Below are 17,762 nucleotides of genomic sequence, written 5' to 3' on the forward strand. Positions count from 1 at the left end.
CAAACAATTACACCGATGACGCATTGATAAGTTTTCTCCTCTCTTTATCTCATTTATTGAGTTGTAGATTGCTTAATTTCTTATCTATTTTTTGTAAATCCTTCTCAATAGATTAAATTCTTCTATTTCTAGGATGTAGGGAGTAATTGTGATGTTTTGATTGATGTATGAACTATGTATATGTTATTTCCTTGTTCAATGAAGTGTTTATGTCATGTTATATGTGTCTTGTGTCTTGTATATATTTGATGAAATGTGTGAATGGTGTAAACATATAGATGTATATTGATTATTCACCCCGTAGAGGGGATACTCAAGATCGTATTACCGGGAGACCCTAGTGATTAGGTATCCCTTTAACCAGATATCTAGAGTATCGTCTTGAAAGAGAGGACAATTCTTCATAAGGAAGCATTTAATTATGCTTAATGAGTTATCTCTAATCCTATGTTAATAAGTGTCCTGTGTAATCTAGCGATTGTATGACCAGGGGCCCTAGTGACAAGAGTATCCCTTTAACCGGACTTGATAGGTTCCCTCTTCTACTTAGTGGCATCAGATACCAATAGGGGTAGTACTCTGACATGACCGTTGCGGGGTAGTGTCAGTATTTAATTAGACTTCCTACATGTGCATAAGGATGGAGGTAAGAATATGAGCAATGCATAGGAATATTAACTAATATCATAGTGAAACCGAAATTATAAAATCGTTTCCCAAATCATTTCTCACATAGTCTTAACACTACAAAAAAAAAACACTCGTATAGGGACAGTTTTTTTGACTTTTAAGAGTTGTTTTCAATCACTCCTACACTTTTACCAACGGTTTGAAAATTGCTCTTCTTGTCATCGTCCCTATATCCTATAGAAGTAATTTTTGTAACCGTTGGTAAAAATTAAAAAATCGCTCCTATTAAACTTTATAGGTATGGTTTGAAATTGATCTTACACATTGTACATATAACAATGGTTTCAAACCACTTCTATAGCTATAAATATAGGAGCAGTTCAAACCGCAAACTCTTAAACTCTTTAGGTGTTAGAATGGTTTAAAACTGCCTCTATATGTCATAGATATAAGAATGATTTTGAAACACTATTAATGCTAGACATTAATGAGCGATTTTAAACCACTCCTATATGTAGGTATAGGAGCACATCAAAATGCTATTAAAGCTTGGTATTTAGGAATAGTTCAAACCGCTCTAAAACACGTTGGATGTAAGAACAATTTCAAATCGCTCCTATACGCTATATATGTAAAAGCGATTTCAAAATGCTATTGATGCTAATAATTTAGGAGCAAGTTCAAACCACTCTTAAATATGATGGGTATAAGAGCATTTCAAATGTTGTTAAAGAGCACTTTTGAAACGTTATTGATTCTTGAAATTTAAGAGCAATTTCAAACCACACCTAAATGTCATGAGTATAAGAGCACTTCAAAACATTGTTAAAACTAAAATTTAGAAACATTTCAAACCACTCTAGCTTTAAACCCCATTAGATGTATAAACAATTTTCAACTAGAGCCCAACAAGTGTAAAAATAATTTTCAACTCATTATAGAAGAAAATCTAATTGTATATTCTTTAGAGATCTCTACTCAAATACATCTTGCAAACTTGATTAGATAAGTCCAAATGAAATTCTCCATATGCCATTTTCAAATTAAAAGTTACAGCAAGTTAAGAAACTTCCATCCTCTAAAATATTTTCAACATTTGCAATATTGTTCGATTTCTGGCTCCAATTGTTGCAAGAACATTCAGTTTCTTTATTGAGATTAATGACTTCTCGTGTTGTTTCCTTGCCTTAGAGAGCCAAGATCTGCACATTTCCTCAGAGTTATTCATGTCCTAGTAATCATTTTTTGAAAATTCTCAATTTGCCTCAGATTGGAGCTTCTTGTTGTGTTGTTTTAGGGTCTCGTTCTGTGATCTGAAGGCATCAAATCGAGTCTTGAGCAACTCATAATTCATCTCCAACTGCTTGGTCTTCCACCTGGCCCTCCTATTCTAGAACCAAATAGCCACCTGCCTTAGATGTAGCCCAAGCGCGACAGCCAACTACAGTTTCCTCTCTGACTCCAGTTTGTTTCCCTACAGATTGAAGCTCCTTTCCAGTGCCCTCACCTATTCCGTGATCAACCGCCTCTTCTTCTCCCCTGCTTGCATGCCATCATCAGAGAGGTCATTAGAGAGCTCATCCTCGGCCATTGCAATGTCGTGTATGTCATCACTTGCATTACCGATCCTGACACAGCAAGGACATGGATCTTTTCCCCCATACGGGATAGAGCAGTGGAGTGGCAACTGCAGCAAGATTAATTGCTAGTGATTGAGTTAAAATTTGAAGGAGAAAGCACGGCTCACCAGTGAGGTCTTGTAGGTTGTGGCATGGAGGCATGGCTAGTGTAGGGAGTTGCCGATGTTCAACTTCATTAGGACGGTTGGAATTGTAGCATCTGCTTCATCTGCTCTTGAAGTCCTACGCGATCTCACGCACAAGGCGCCGGAAGGACAACTTTCGGATCAGCAACTCCATGCTATTCTAGTACTTCCTGATCTCTCCCTCAGCGCCATCGTGCTCGGAAAGAAGCAGTGTGGCTTCTTTACGCCGTCAGTCGCTAGAGCCGACTTCCTTGACGCCTTGCCACCAGTAGACTTCACGCCATCTACTTCGTAGAAGAATGCGAGATTAGGGTTAGATGAGATGAAAATCGGCGTGCGTCTGTAGAAGAACGCGAGATTAGGGTTGGATGCCACGGTGTGTGATGAAAAGAGGGTGTGCATTTAATTAGGAAAGAAAGGGGTGTGCGTTTAATTTGGAGAGAATGGGGCATGCGATGATGAAAAGAGGTGGCATTTAAATTGAATAGAAATGACATTTTGATGCAATTTTCAATCATTGGATGGACTTAATCCAATGGTAAATAATATCAAAATCACAATGATCCATGATACTTATCTTATCCAATACATGATTGCCACAAAGATAGATTGTTAGATAATTACTTTTTATCCAATCTCCAAAGCAAGGAGGCATCCCTAAGATATCAGAATTATCGGCAAACATCTCTTCTTCTACTTCTTCTCGAATCTAAGGTTGTAAGTATGCTTTATTTTATGTTTTGGGTTTGTTCTTCCCTTGCAATGGAGTATATCTTCGGATCTACGATGTAAGGAATATTTGTGATGTGATGGATGATGTAAAACTTTGTAGATTTACCATGATTCTATTCAATGACTTATAGATGCCTTGTTCATGTTTAATGATGTGTGTGTGCGAATGCTTATATATATATCTTTTGCATATTTTATTAAATGGTTGTGTATAATTGTTAATCCCGTAAGGGGGATACCCTAGATTGTATTGCCGCGAGATGTCGTGACAGGGCTGCCCCATTAAACGGACATTTAGGGTATCACCTTGAAAGGAGAAGCAAATCTCCACAAGGAAGTAGGGGATCAGGCATAATCTCTATTTCTATGTTATTGTGTGTTAGTGTGTTTCTGTGTTGTATGACCGCGGGGCGTCGTGACAGGGTTGCCCCATTAAACGTACTACATAGGAATCACTTCCATTTAGTAGCATAGGACATGGAGTAGGAGATCATGCCGACTTATCCACTGCAGGGGAGAGTCGGTAATGAATCTAACTTCCTTCAAGAGCATGAATATAGAGGATAAGAACTGAGCAATATATGTAACATCGCCTAGCATTACAAGGAAATCGAAATCCTAGAATCTATCATCCTCCATCCTATTAGCTCAACCCCTCTCGAGATCCATTCTCTCTCTTCCCTCCTCTCTTTCTCTTACTCTCTTTTTTCATGTTCGTCTAGATAATTCACTGTGTGAAGTTAACTAGTGCTTAATCAACAGTCCCTGTGGATACGATAATCTTTTATATTACTGACGACGTAATCGTACACTTGCGGTGACGTAACAAGTTTTTGGCGTCATTGCTGGGGACTGTTTTTTATTAACATTAGTTGATTAACATATGAGTTACTCCAGACATTTTTCTTTTTCCTTTTGTCTTTTCTTTCTTATTTTCATTTTGCATTTTGTTTCTGCAATTTAAATTCTGCATTTTTATTTTTTATTACTTCTACATGTCTATCTTGTTCTAACTATGATCATTTAGATGGGCATGTTTAAACTGAATACTAGACTGAAAACTCTATTTCAAAAGTTTGACCAAATGTCAGTTGTGAACTCTAATACTCTTTTCTGTGAATTTTGTTGTGCAACTGATCATATATATGATAATTGTCCAACATTATTTGACCGTCCATATAGAATGCATATTGAAAGAAGGGGTGTTTTCTCTAACTTTAATCATATGTCAGAGTAAAATTTTTGTAATGTTTGTAATGAAATAGGTCATTCAATGAGAGTTGCTACAAGCTATACAATTTGGGAACATCAATAGATGAACTCGATAGAAAGGTAGATGAAATGACTTCATCAAATTCACATACATATGACTCTGGCTCGAATGACCCCCAATTTTCTTTTAGCTTTAATAAGAGACAAGGCAACTATGTAGATGCTATGGAAGCTCAATTATTTGAGGATAGAATGTTAAAACGTTTAGAAGAGCTTCTAGCTATTCAAGCTGAATCACTCAAGGACATCAAGAAAATGCATGATATACTTGATAGTATAAACTCAACAAACAATAGAATTTCAGCTAATCTCGAGTCTATAATAAGAAAACGTTATGATGAGCTTGAGGATCATGAATCTAAGACTTTGATAAAGGAGTGCACCACTTTAATTCCATTACCTCCTAATATCAAAGATCTAGAAGAGCCTTTCCTTCCTACATCTGAACCAATTTATAGTCATGTTGTGGAGGGATGTGTAGGGATGACCCAAGAATCACTCCCCTTAGTCATACAACCATTAGTCACTTTGGATGATGTAGGACATGAATTAGTTGATATTGAGAGTGTAGGGACTTGTGCAATAGAAACAAAGTCTCAAGAATCACCTCTTTTAGAAAGACCGCCACTTGAACCACAACCTTTCCTTATCTAAATTCCAAACCATGTTCGATGATTTACTTACATTAGTGATTAGTAAAAGTTAAATTTCAATTGATTTATCTACTGTTACTAATCAATTCTTTTTTGAGCATGGTGGTGGCAGGACATATGTTGCACAGGAGTCACAAGGACAAGATAAGGTTGAACCTTTGAAGGAGAGCATATTTGTTGAAAAACTGAGAACCCATGGTAAGAGGCTTCTAAAATATCTTACCCCTCCAAAAGTGAGATTTAGAGGAATTTAATGAGGTGGTCGAGCTAAAGCTAATCACCTTAAACAAGCGCTTCTTGGGAGGCAACCCAAGTTCATTTTCTTCGTTTTCATTCATGTCTTTAGTTCTTTCTAGTTTCATTTCTTTATAATAAATATGTATTCTCTACTTAATTTTTTTTGTCTACCTTCTTTTATAGGATTCAAAGATTTGGAGGAGGGCAACTACATGGTAGAGAAGTTAATGACATGGCATTTAGCACACATCATTTGGTAACTTCTCTAAACTTTATAAATCTCCTCCATATATCATTTCTAATTTCATTGGGACAATGAAAAGTTTAAGTCTGGGGGAATGTTTGGGCTTAGTATAGGTTTTCATGTTCCTTAGTTTTTTTTTTCTTATTTCTTTTTGCATAATAAATTTTTCCTAGTTGCATCACTCATCATATCATGATTGTTTGTTCCTTATTACAAAATACTAGTACGCTTATTCTAGATTTTATGTGGTTTATGTGTTACTTATGGTGCTAGTATATTTAGTGATCTATATTTTTCTATCTATGATAGCATGAAGTGAGTAATGTTTTTACTATAAGAGTTTTAGTATTGACCTTGTTTTAGGACCTCTATACACTTTGCCTAGTTTTGATGGTAGATAACTCTTAAAATAGTCATGATTCATAGAACTTGATTAGTACTAGTATTTCTATGGTGACTTCTCAAACTACATTTTGGTTACTGGATGAGGCTCGAATCATGTCAACTCATTTGGAAAAATCAAAATATCCCAACATTTGTATTTATGTGCATTTGTATACCAGTGTTGCATCTTGCAATCACTTAAAAAAAATGAAATGAAAAAAAAAAGAAAATAAATGAATAAGGGATATAAAAAATAGTTGTCATGAGTGGAAACTAGTAAGTTACCCCTTTGAGATCAAGTTAGGTTACTGGGGAAATAACTGTTATGTTTCTCTTGATATCAAGAACGCCTTTGAGACCTTGGATAGATTGAGAAGGGTGAACCAAGCGTGTGGTAGGTAAGTGTCTATCGCTAGAAGCATAAGGAACATAGTTTTATGATGACTTAACTAGGCTTAGGGATTGAAATTTGATAAACATAGGTCACTATTGCACTGAGCATGGAGGACTACTACTTAGGTCATACTCAAACTACTTTTGTATTTTGCTCACCAATGAAATCATTTGATAGGATTAGTTTGACTTGCTAGATATTATGATGCACTATCTAACCACATGAGTCTAGATTGTGGGTTTTGCTTGAGGACAAGCAAAGGTTTAAGTCTGGGGGTGTGATGTGTGTAGATTATATACACTTTTATACATGTTTGGACACACATCTACTTGTATTTCATTAGCATAATCTATGTTTATTGCACCCTATTTCTCTATAATGTCATACTTCCATTATATTTTGTTCGGAGATATGCTCTTTGCTTGTTTTTATTGACAGGACGCTAGTTGGAGCGAAAATAGAGCAAAAACACACATAGGAGCTTGGGTCGTGTAGGCCACACGACCGTGTTGTTAGTTAGAGCCCTAGAGCCAATCATTTGATGATTGTATTATGGACTTGTTGTATCATATTCTTATATAAATAAAGGTATTTGTTTTGGTTATTATACTTACTTGTATTGGTGCCAAATAAACTAAGTATAATAGCATCCTTGAGTAGAAGGTTCTCACCTATATCAATCGGTTAGTTGAACCGATAGTGAGATGATATAGGGAATGTTGGAGGATCGGTGGCCGGCTTGAAGGGGGGTTGGATAGCTAGGCCACCCCCAAATCGATTTCTTCTCTACAATACGTTAGTTTGCGCAAGCGGAAATATAGAAACTAAAATAAAGAAACACAAACAAGAATACAAATGCTAACACGCTCGATGTAACGTGGTTCGGAGATTGCTTGCTCCTACTCCACGACGTGTCCTTGAGGTGGACGAGCCCTTGATCCTTTGGTGGATCAGTCCCCGGCAATCTCCGGCTAAAGCTTCTCCTTCTCGGTGGAGCAAACCTCTCACAAGATCACTCTTCCTCTTTACAAGATGGAGTTAGAATTAGGAGGAAGAGAATTGTCTTGGGAGCTTTGGGCAAGATTCAGAAGGTTTACAATAAGTATCAGTAACCTACTCAATGCCCCAAAGCTCCCCTTAAATAAGAGGAGAGAGTTGATCACAAATCAACTCAAACCCCGACACCAGTCGACTGGTCCAAGCACCAGTCGACTGGTGTGCCGTTGGACTCAGCCAACGGCTCTTTGCAGAACCCCAAATTCTGCCAACGGCTATGTACCAGTCGACTGGTCTCAGGACCAGTCGACTGATGCTCGTAGCCGACAAGCACAGAACCATTCTGTGCATTCTGTGAATTGGGATCAGTCGACTGGTCCCATTACCAGTCGACTGGTCCCAGTACATTCACTCCTCTCATCCTTTCCGGAGTCGCCTTTGAAGTCCTCTTCCTCGGCCTTCGTCCCTCAGATGCACCTGAGCCCGCGGCTCCTCTCCGTGCCATCCTTCACGCTGCCTTGAAGTCCACTTCCCTCGGCTCCACTCCATTGCTCCTCGTCCGCGCGGTCCCTCGGATGTCTTCCACACCATCCTTCACCGACTCAACGATCCGAGCCCTTGGATGAGCTTCCCACACTTGGCCGCACCAAGTTCTCATGTGTTCCACAAAGTCCTGCAAGACTCAAACACATATCAAATACATATGAAAGCCTAACTTAAACTCTTTGACACACACATCAAAACCTAGGTCGATTGCACCAACAATCTCCCCCTTTTTGATGTGTGGCAATATGTTTAAGTTAGGCATAAATAACAACTTTGAAAATTTTGAAGCAATATGTAAACATGAAGCATAAAACCCAAGCTCCCCCTTAACACATGCTCTCAACCTTAATTTTCAAAGATTTGTACACAAGTAAACCAAGTAGATTTCTAACTTAAACCTACCCAATTCTCCCCCTTTGACACCATCAAAAATATTGTACCAGACACGTACACATACTATGGTATCAGTTATAACCAAATTTGAACCGAAAATTTGATTTTAAAGACCAACAGAATGCTGAAAGGCTGGTACCAGTCGACTGGTATCTGCACCAGTCGACTGGCACAAACTGAACATCAATTTCAGCCTATGGCAGCCAACTTCAGAAATCCATAAAAAATTCCAGAAAATTCGAAAAATCATGAAATTTTGAACACATATTTCTTATAATATTATTTAACTAAGAAAAATATGTTTTCATGAAAAGTCAACCTATTTTAAAAATTTTGACCAAGTTTCAAAAATATCGAAAACATGCAAGTTTGTATCAATTTCAAGCTCAGTTTTGAAATCATATGTTTTAAAATAGCTAGACCACAGTAAATAAAACATAGAATTGTTTTCAAAACATTTGAAATGTCCAACTATGATCTATGGGCAAGATGTCCATTAATTAAACATTTGCTTTCCCCATAGTTGGTCTATGATCACTAAAAATTGATACATTTCATAACTCATCAAAATGCCATAAGCATATGTGAATTATTTGTATCATCCTAGTATCTCACATTTATTGTTAGAAAATAATGCAAGTCATTGTGAGATAAAGGTAATCTCTACTTAGCCCTTTTTATCATGAATTTCTATCAAGGCTAAGTGCTCCCCCTTAAGGTCTCAAGTCAACCAAAAAATTGGAATTATGATTTCTATGGTTGACTTGACCTAAAATCCTCTAACCCTTGAGGATTGATTTTGGCACCCAATAGAAGTTCTCTCTAATTGGGTTGACCAAGTACTCCTTAGGGATCCATTTCCTATCTATGGTCTTTGTCTTTGATTTCCCCCTAGCAAGTAGACAATGATAAGTCTTTTCATTATTGGGTTCATTGTATCCTAGCCCATTTTTCTTAAAACTTGCCCTTTGGCTCCCAATAATCATGTTTAAGGTATTTGAGCCAATTTCAAATTTTCTAAGGGCATTGGTAAGGTATTCTACCTTTTCCCTTAATTTCCTATTTTCCTCTTCTAAACATGAATCATTTGAACTTGTAGAGGAAGCATGCAAATCATCATCCCTAATAGGCATGGATTCTAATTTTTCTTTAAGCATGCAAATGTCATGTTTCAAAGACTTGTTTTTCCTTTTTGCCTTGAACAAGTCATCATTTGTGCTTGAAATAATTTTAACTAAGATATGGGGAGGAAGATTATGTACCTCACTTACCGAGAAGTCCGAATCCGAAGTTTGACCTCCCCCTTCACTTGAGCTCCCCTCTTCATCTTCACTTGAGCTCCTTCCTTCTTCTTGTTCGGATGAGGTGGAGGCTACATCATCAATCCCCATGAGAGCAAAATTGACTATGTGATGCTCTTCTTCCTCCGATGATGATGAAGGATCATCCCATGTTGCTTTTAGGTTTTGAGCCTTCTTCCCCTTTTCTTTTGTCTTCTCCTTCTTCTTCTTTCCTTCCTTCTTTTTCAAGAGAGGACAATCATCTCTTATGTGTCCTTCTCCTTGGCAATTGTAGCAAATTATCTTCCTTGTCCTACTTTTGCTTCTTGAGCTTCTCCTAGCATGAGATTTGTTAGATGAAAATTTTCTAAAAGCTCTTCTCATTTTCCTTACCATATACGCCTCTTGATCACTATCCATTGAGGCGCTTGATTCTTCGGAGTCGGAGGATGGTGGGGATGAAGACTTCTTCTTCTTACCCTTTTCCTTGTTTGCCACAAGGGCTACTCCTCTCGATCTATTTGCTTCTCCCTCTAATCCTTCAACCCTTGTTTCGTGAAGCTCCATGGTTGAGAAGAATTCATCTAGAGAGCTCTTCTCTAGATCCTTTGAAATGTAGAATGAATCTACAATGGAGCTCCATGTCGAGGATCTTGGGAAAGCATTGATAGCTTTCATTATGATGTCCCGGTTGGAGAGTTTCTCACCTACACTTGTTAGTCCACTTAAGATTTCTTTAAATTTAGCATGAAGTGTAGATACCTTATCTCCCTTCTCAAGCTTTACATTGTTGAGTTGAGTTCGGAGGAGATCTCTTCTTGCCAATTTAGCCTCCGATGTGCCTTCATGAAGCTCCACTAGCTTCTCCCACAACTCCTTGGCACTTGAGTAGGTTCCAACTCTTGTTACTTCTTGTTGGGGAAGAACATGTAGTAGATGATGGATGGCTTTCGAATTTGCTAGATGTTCTTCCCTTTGTTTCTTGCTCCACCTTGTTTTCTCAAGTATCTTGTTGTCTTGATCCCTAGGTACTTCGAAACCATTTTCCATGATTAGCATAATATCAAAATCGGTTTCGAAGAATACCTCCATTTTCTTCTTCCACCAAGAGAAGTCTCCTTCGAATTTGGGTGGATGAATGTTTGAGCCGGCCATTGATGATGTTGTTCTTCTTGGCGATTAGTCTATTGAAGAGCGTCCTCGCTCTGATACCAATTGTTGGAGGATCGGTGGCCGGCTTGAAGGGGGGTTGGATAGCTAGGCCACCCCCAAATCGATTTCTTCTCTACAATACGTTAGTTTGCGCAAGCGGAAATATAGAAACTAAAATAAAGAAACACAAACAAGGATACAAATGCTAACACGCTCGATGTAACGTGGTTCAGAGATTGCTTGCTCCTACTCCACGACGTGTCCTTGAGGTGGACGAGCCCTTGATCCTTTGGTGGATCAGTCCCCGGCAATCTCCGGCTAAAGCTTCTCCTTCTCGGTGGAGCAAACCTCTCACAAGATCACTCTTCCTCTTTACAAGATGGAGTTAGAATTAGGAGGAAGAGAATTGTCTTGGGAGCTTTGGGCAAGATTCAGAAGGTTTACAATAAGTATCAGTAACCTACTCAATGCCCCAAAGCTCCCCTTAAATAAGAGGAAAGAGTTGATCATCAATCAACTCAAACCCTGACACCAGTCGACTGGTCCATGCACCAGTCGACTGGTGCTAGCCGTTAGGCAACACCAACGGCTCTCTTTAGAGCCCGTTTTCTGCCAACGGTCATGTACCAGTCGACTGGTCTTAGGACCAGTCGACTGGTCCCCTTAGTCGACAAGCACAGAATGCTTCTGTGCATTCTGTGAAGCTGGATCAGTCGACTGGTCCCATGACCAGTCGACTGGTCCCAGTACATTCACTCCTCTCATCCTTTGCGGAGTTGCCTTTGAAGTCCTCTTCCTCGGCCTTCGTCCCTCAGATGCACCCGAGCCCGCGGCTCCTCTCCGTGCCATCCTTCACGCTGCCTTGAAGTCCACTTCCTTCGGCCCCACTCCATTGCTCCTCGTCCGCGCGGTCCCTCGGATGTCTTCCACACCATCCTTCACCGACTCAACGATCCGAGCCCTTGGATGAGCTTCCCACACTTGGCCGCACCAAGTTCTCATGTGTTCCACAAAGTCCTGCAAGACTCAAACACATATCAAATACATATGAAAGCCTAACTTAAACTCTTTGACACACACATCAAAACCTAGGTCGATTGCACCAACAGGGAACACTACTCTTAATCATTCCTAATCGAGTATTAAAATTCAAGGACAATGTTAATGCAATAAGACTAGCATGTAGGTCAACTCGATGACTTGATCTCACAAGTCATGGATATAGAGATATCAAGTTGACACATGGGTATGCATTAGAGAATGTATACTGAATGACCCGCCATGAGAAAGTATCATGGATCGTTATATGAGTGTCATATACTTTCTCATGTGGCTATTAGTATGACTACTAGTCCTTAGACCTGAAGTCACCATGGTTCCCTACATAAGGAGTTATGTACTTTGGTTTCGTCAAACGTCACCCGTAACTGGGTGGACTATAAAGGCGATTACTGGGTATGTAACAAATTATGCGGAGGGATGTGAGTGATGTAGATGAGATCTATCCCTCCTATATGACGGGAGAGACATCGATATTCTTGATAGAGTGAGACCACGAAGTGCATGAGTATACCCAAATGAGTCAATATGAGATATTGAGCTCATTTGATTTAGTGAGTCTACTTGGAGTTCAAGATTTAGATTGGTCAGAGGATGACACGGTCTATGCCTCACATTGATCAATCTAGATGTCTAGGATAGAAGGACACTTGTCATATATTGTGAGGAGTCACAATTAGTAGTCACAAGGTGATGTTGGATCTCAACATTCTTGTAACTTGGGTAATAATGATGTGTTGCTAGATACCGCTCATTACTTATGCTCCTAAATGGGTTTAGGGGCATTGCCAACGTTACAAGAACCTATAGAGTCACACACTAAGGACAATTAGATGGAGATTAGGTTCATATGATGAACCAAGATGATTAGATTCATTTGATGAATCAAATTGGATTAAGAGTAATCCTAATTGGGCTAATTGAGTTGGACTCAAGTTGATTCATGTGTTCAATGAGTCTAATTTAGATTATGACTCATTAAATCAATTTAATTAAATGAATTAGATTCATTATATTAAATTGGCTTAAATTAAATGGTTGGATTAGATCAACCATGAGAGAGATTAAGTTAAGTTTGACTTGACTTGAGAGGAAGAGGAAAAGTCAAGTTTGACTTGACTTTATGCCACATCATAAGTGAGTTGGCAAGATGTGGACCAATGATGATGCTCCACATCATCATGGTTACTTAAGTGAGATGTCACCTCATGGAGGTTACAATTCTTCACTTTAATGGCCTCCACATTAATTGTGATTAATGTGAAAGGGGGTTACACATCTTATGGTGACCGTCCACTTTTGTGTGTGGGAGAAAATTCATTTTTCATTCAATTGTATTCATTCACATCTTCTTCCTCCTAGTGCTCTCTCTTCTTGCTCTTCCTCTCCTCATCTTGCCGAACCCTACTAAGGTGCTAGCACACTTTAGTTTGGTGATCTCCTTCTTGTGTTCGTGTGGATACTTCTAGAGGGTTGTCTACTTTGACAATCTCGTGATCCAGCAAACCGTTGGACTAGCGGGATAGTGAAGGACATCGCATCGAGGGTAACGCTCTTATCTAGTATAGATCTAGAGTTTGTAAACTCGTACTCATATTTTGTTTTCATTTTTCTTCGCACGGATCTATGTGGCGGGGGTTTCGGGGTTTCCACGATGCGAAAAAACAGTTTTCGCGGCCCGAAAAATCCAACAGTGGTATCAGAGCCACGTGCGAAGACTTGTACGAGTTTAATTTGATTTTTTATGAAAAATATAGCTTCTGTGATTTTCTGTAAATTTAAGTTTTTTATGATTTTTATGAGTAATTTTCTCGTAGAAGCGAAGCACAACTATTTATACACTTGTAGGCTTCGACTACCGAGAAGATTTTTCCGAAATGGCAAGGTTTCGCCCCAAAACTTTTTGGGACAGCGGGCTAAGGCGCTGTTAGGGGCACTCGCGATGGTTAGATCGTGGGTAGGGGCGCTGCCCCTGGCCCCGCAAGGGGATTCGTTCCGCGATTGCGCTCGAAAATCGCTAAACGGGACCGCCGGGAAATTTTACTTGTAAAAATTGTAAAAATTAGTATTAAAATTATAGAAAAGTATGGAAATTACATAATTTAGAATTATGTATAATTTGTGATAGTCATGGCCCAAAAAGACCCAATCTGATTGGATTTGTGTTGTAATTCATATTACGGCCTGCGCGCCGTCATTTGTGTTGTGCGTGTTGTACATTTGATTCGCGACCTGCGCGTCGTGCCTTTCTCTATTTTGTATTCTTGTTGTAAATTAGTTTAGACTCGAATGTAACTCGAGTTTCAAAATTGTAATGTACAAAATTGGAGCCGTGGAAGGTCCACACGAGACGGAGTTACGAGGAGGGCGCGAGCAACACAAGGTGGTTAAAGGGAGGAGCTTGAGAAGCTGTTGACCCTAGGTTGATCATCCGATCTTCTCATTGGCTTGAGAAGATCGTAGTAGGGCCATGACTAATCACAAATTAATTTAATTAATTGCTTATGTGTATGTCATGCATGATTAGTAATTAATTAGTGCCTAACGATTAGAATAGATCTAAATCGTGTACATGATGCACCCTTTCTAGTAGATTAGATCTATCACATATTTGATACATCGACGATTAGATTAGATCTAAATCGCGTCAACTCTAATGCCTACCGTGCCGTGATACCTATCACTACCTCGATCACATGTGTTGTTGAATCTGCCAAAGCAGAGCAACACATATTATCTTGGTAGGGTACGGAGGGACAATCTTGGTCCCGCCTATCAACGCATGGGTGAGTACAACTCAATTAAATTGAGTAACTAGTTAACTCGGTTGGATCGAGTAAAACTATAGGCATATTTCCAACGGTTGGAATATAGGACATAATCACATTTATATTAATTCTTGGGCGTATTAGCCAAAGCTAACTCAAGTTTTAATATAACTGCGGATAATGATCCTATAAACAAGAGTTGCATAGAGATGTAATTGGTAAATTGTTACCTACCGATCATACTAAGTCTTGGGTGATTTAGCCAAAGCTAACTCAAGGCGTAGTATGATGTGGATCTTGTCCCACACGAATTATAGCTAGTTGGTTAGAATCTCGTAAGTGTGGTTTGACCACATCACTCACTTGATTCTACAAAAATTATATAATTCAGTGGGAGCATCATTTAGTTAAATGCCTAATTAAATGATTTAATAGAATATGATATTTATTTTTGCATTTTTCTGTTGTAGATAACCATGACGTCGAATACGAACTCTTTCTCCCTGCGTTCTGTCCTTGAGAAGGACAAGCTCAACGGAGCAAATTTCCTGGACTGGTACAGGAACCTGAGAATAGTTCTCACCAAAGAACGTAAACTGTACGTTCTGGAGCAGCCCATTCCGGAGGCTCCTCCTGCCACTGCCACGCGAGCTGACCGAGATGCTTACAAGAAGCATCAAGATGACGCATTAGATGTGTCCTGTCTTATGCTCGCGACCATGAACTCTGAGCTTCAGAAGCAACACGAGTTAATGGGCGCTTATGATATGGTTGAACATCTTCGTCAACTGTATCAAGGACAAGCAAGACACTGGAAGAGGAACTGCATAGGATACCTGGAAGATCTTAAGAAGAAGAGAAATAAGATTTCTACTTCAGGTATAAATGTTATAGAAGTCAACCTCTCTATTTATTCATCGTGGGTATTAGATACCGGATGTGCTTCTCATATTTGTACTAATGTACAAGCGTTGATAAATAGTAGAGCATTTACGAAGGGCGAGATAGACCTACGAGTAGGCAATGGAGCACAGGTTGCTGCTGTTGCTGTAGGAACTTACTATCTATCTCTACCCTTTGGGCTTGTACTAGAATTAGATGAATGTTGTTATGTGCCTGCCTTAACTAAGAACATTATATCAGTTTCTTATTTGGACAAGAAAGGGTTCTCTTTTATAATAAAGGACAAATGTTGTTCTGTTTATTTAAAAGATATGTTCTATTGTAGTGCACCTCTGATGAACGGACTCTACATTCTAGACCTTGAAAGCCCTATCTATAACATAAATACCAAGAGGTTCAAGTCAAATGACATAAACCAAACCTATCTCTGGCACTATCGCTTAGGTCATATAAATGACAAGCGCTTATCCCAGCTCCATAAGGATGGTTTGCTGGACTCATTTGATTTTGAATCTTATGAGACGTGCGAGTCATGCCTACTAGGCAAGATGACCAAGACTCCCTTTAGTAGGCATAGCGAAAGAGCGACTGATTTGTTAGGACTTATACATAGTGATGTATGTGGCCCTTTTAATATCGCTGCTAGAGGCGGTTATAGGTACTTCATCACATTTACTGATGACTTCAGTAGATATGGTTATGTGTATTTGATGACACATAAGTCTGAATCCTTTGAAAAGTTCAAAGAATTCAAGAATGAAGTACAGAACCAGCTTGGCAAGAGTATTAAGATACTTCGATCAGATCGAGGTGGAGAATACCTTAGCCATGAGTTTCATGACTACTTAGCTGAGTGTGGGATTCTATCCCAACTCACTCATCTTGGAACACCACAGTGGAATGGTGTATCTGAAAGGAGGAATCGTACCCTATTAGATATGGTACGATCTATGATGAGTCACACAGATCTTCCGACATTCCTTTGGAGTTATGCTTTAGATACGGCAGCTTTTATACTCAACCGAGTTCCATCCAAGGCTGTGATAAAGACACCATATATGATATGTGTTGGAGCAATCTGGGTACCCTAGGTTTTGATGTTTGGGCAAAGGTTTAAGTTAGGTTTATTGTTGTATTTGATTTGCATTGTGAGTGTGCAGGATACAGGTACAACAAGGAAATTCCAAGGGTGAGTCTTGGCAGTGTAAGTCCAAGCATGTAGTCTTGGCAATGTAAGTCCAAGTTGTTAGGATCCTTTGTACGAGGCTAGAGAGGGGGGTGTGAATAGCCGACCCCAATCTTTCGCGTTTCTTCCTACGATTAGGTTAGTGCAGCGGAAATACAACGTAGAAAGAAAAAGGAAGAAGAAATCAAACCTCAACGCAAGGATGTAACGAGGTTCGGAGATGATACTCCTACTCCTCGGCGTGTCCGTGAGGTGGACGAGCCCTATCAATCCGTCGGTGGATGAGCCCCCGGAGAACCGGCTAATACAATATACTCCTTGTGGGTGGAGAAACCTCGCCACAAGCGTTTGCAACAGCAAACAAAGAGTACAAGAACAGTAAGAAAAGCAGTACAATATGAATACAATAGCACTCTACCAATTTCTTGCTTTCTTGTCGATTGGATGAAGCAAAGAACTTCACAACCCAAACGCAGCAGGTCGACGCTCGAAGCTCACGCGAAGCTTCGGAGGCGAGCTCAATCAAAGCTCAGTCGAAGCTAGCAGAAGAACGAAATTCAAGGAGAAAGGAAGAAGATTCCTGTAGAAGCCCTCACCTTTATACCGTGAAGGAGAACAATGAAGAAACTAGCCGCTGAACGAACGGCTAGAACCTCGATCGGCTCATGGACCGATCAGTTCGCACGATCGGGTCCCGCATCGATCACCAGGCACGCACCTTCGTGCGTTTCGATCGGTGCGGACCGATCAGCTCGTCCGATCGGTCCCTGCTCGGACGCTCTGCTGCACTTCTCTCGGCTGCGTCTCTTGATCGGTCGTGGAGACCGATCAGATACACCTGATCGGTCCTCGGACCGATCAGAGCTTTTCTCCGTGCGAGTATTGTTCGATCGGTCCGTGGACCGATCAGAACTCCCAGTATGCTATCGAGTGGAATCTGATCGGTCACCGATCGATCAGAAACATCGAGTATCACCGATCGATCTCGGACCGATCCAACTCCTAGGTTTAGAGTGCCCTCTCTACCTAGTTCGAGAACGAGCTACCAAGCCCTCTCCGACTCCATATGCCAAGCTTCACTCACTTGGACTTAACAACACCGGATGTCCGATCACCCTTGATCCATCTGGATTTTCTCTTGCGGCTTCACTCACCGTGACTTTCACCT

The sequence above is a fragment of the Zingiber officinale genome, chromosome 1B, assembly GCF_018446385.1.
Source record: "Zingiber officinale cultivar Zhangliang chromosome 1B, Zo_v1.1, whole genome shotgun sequence".
Taxonomy (NCBI): domain Eukaryota; kingdom Viridiplantae; phylum Streptophyta; class Magnoliopsida; order Zingiberales; family Zingiberaceae; genus Zingiber; species Zingiber officinale.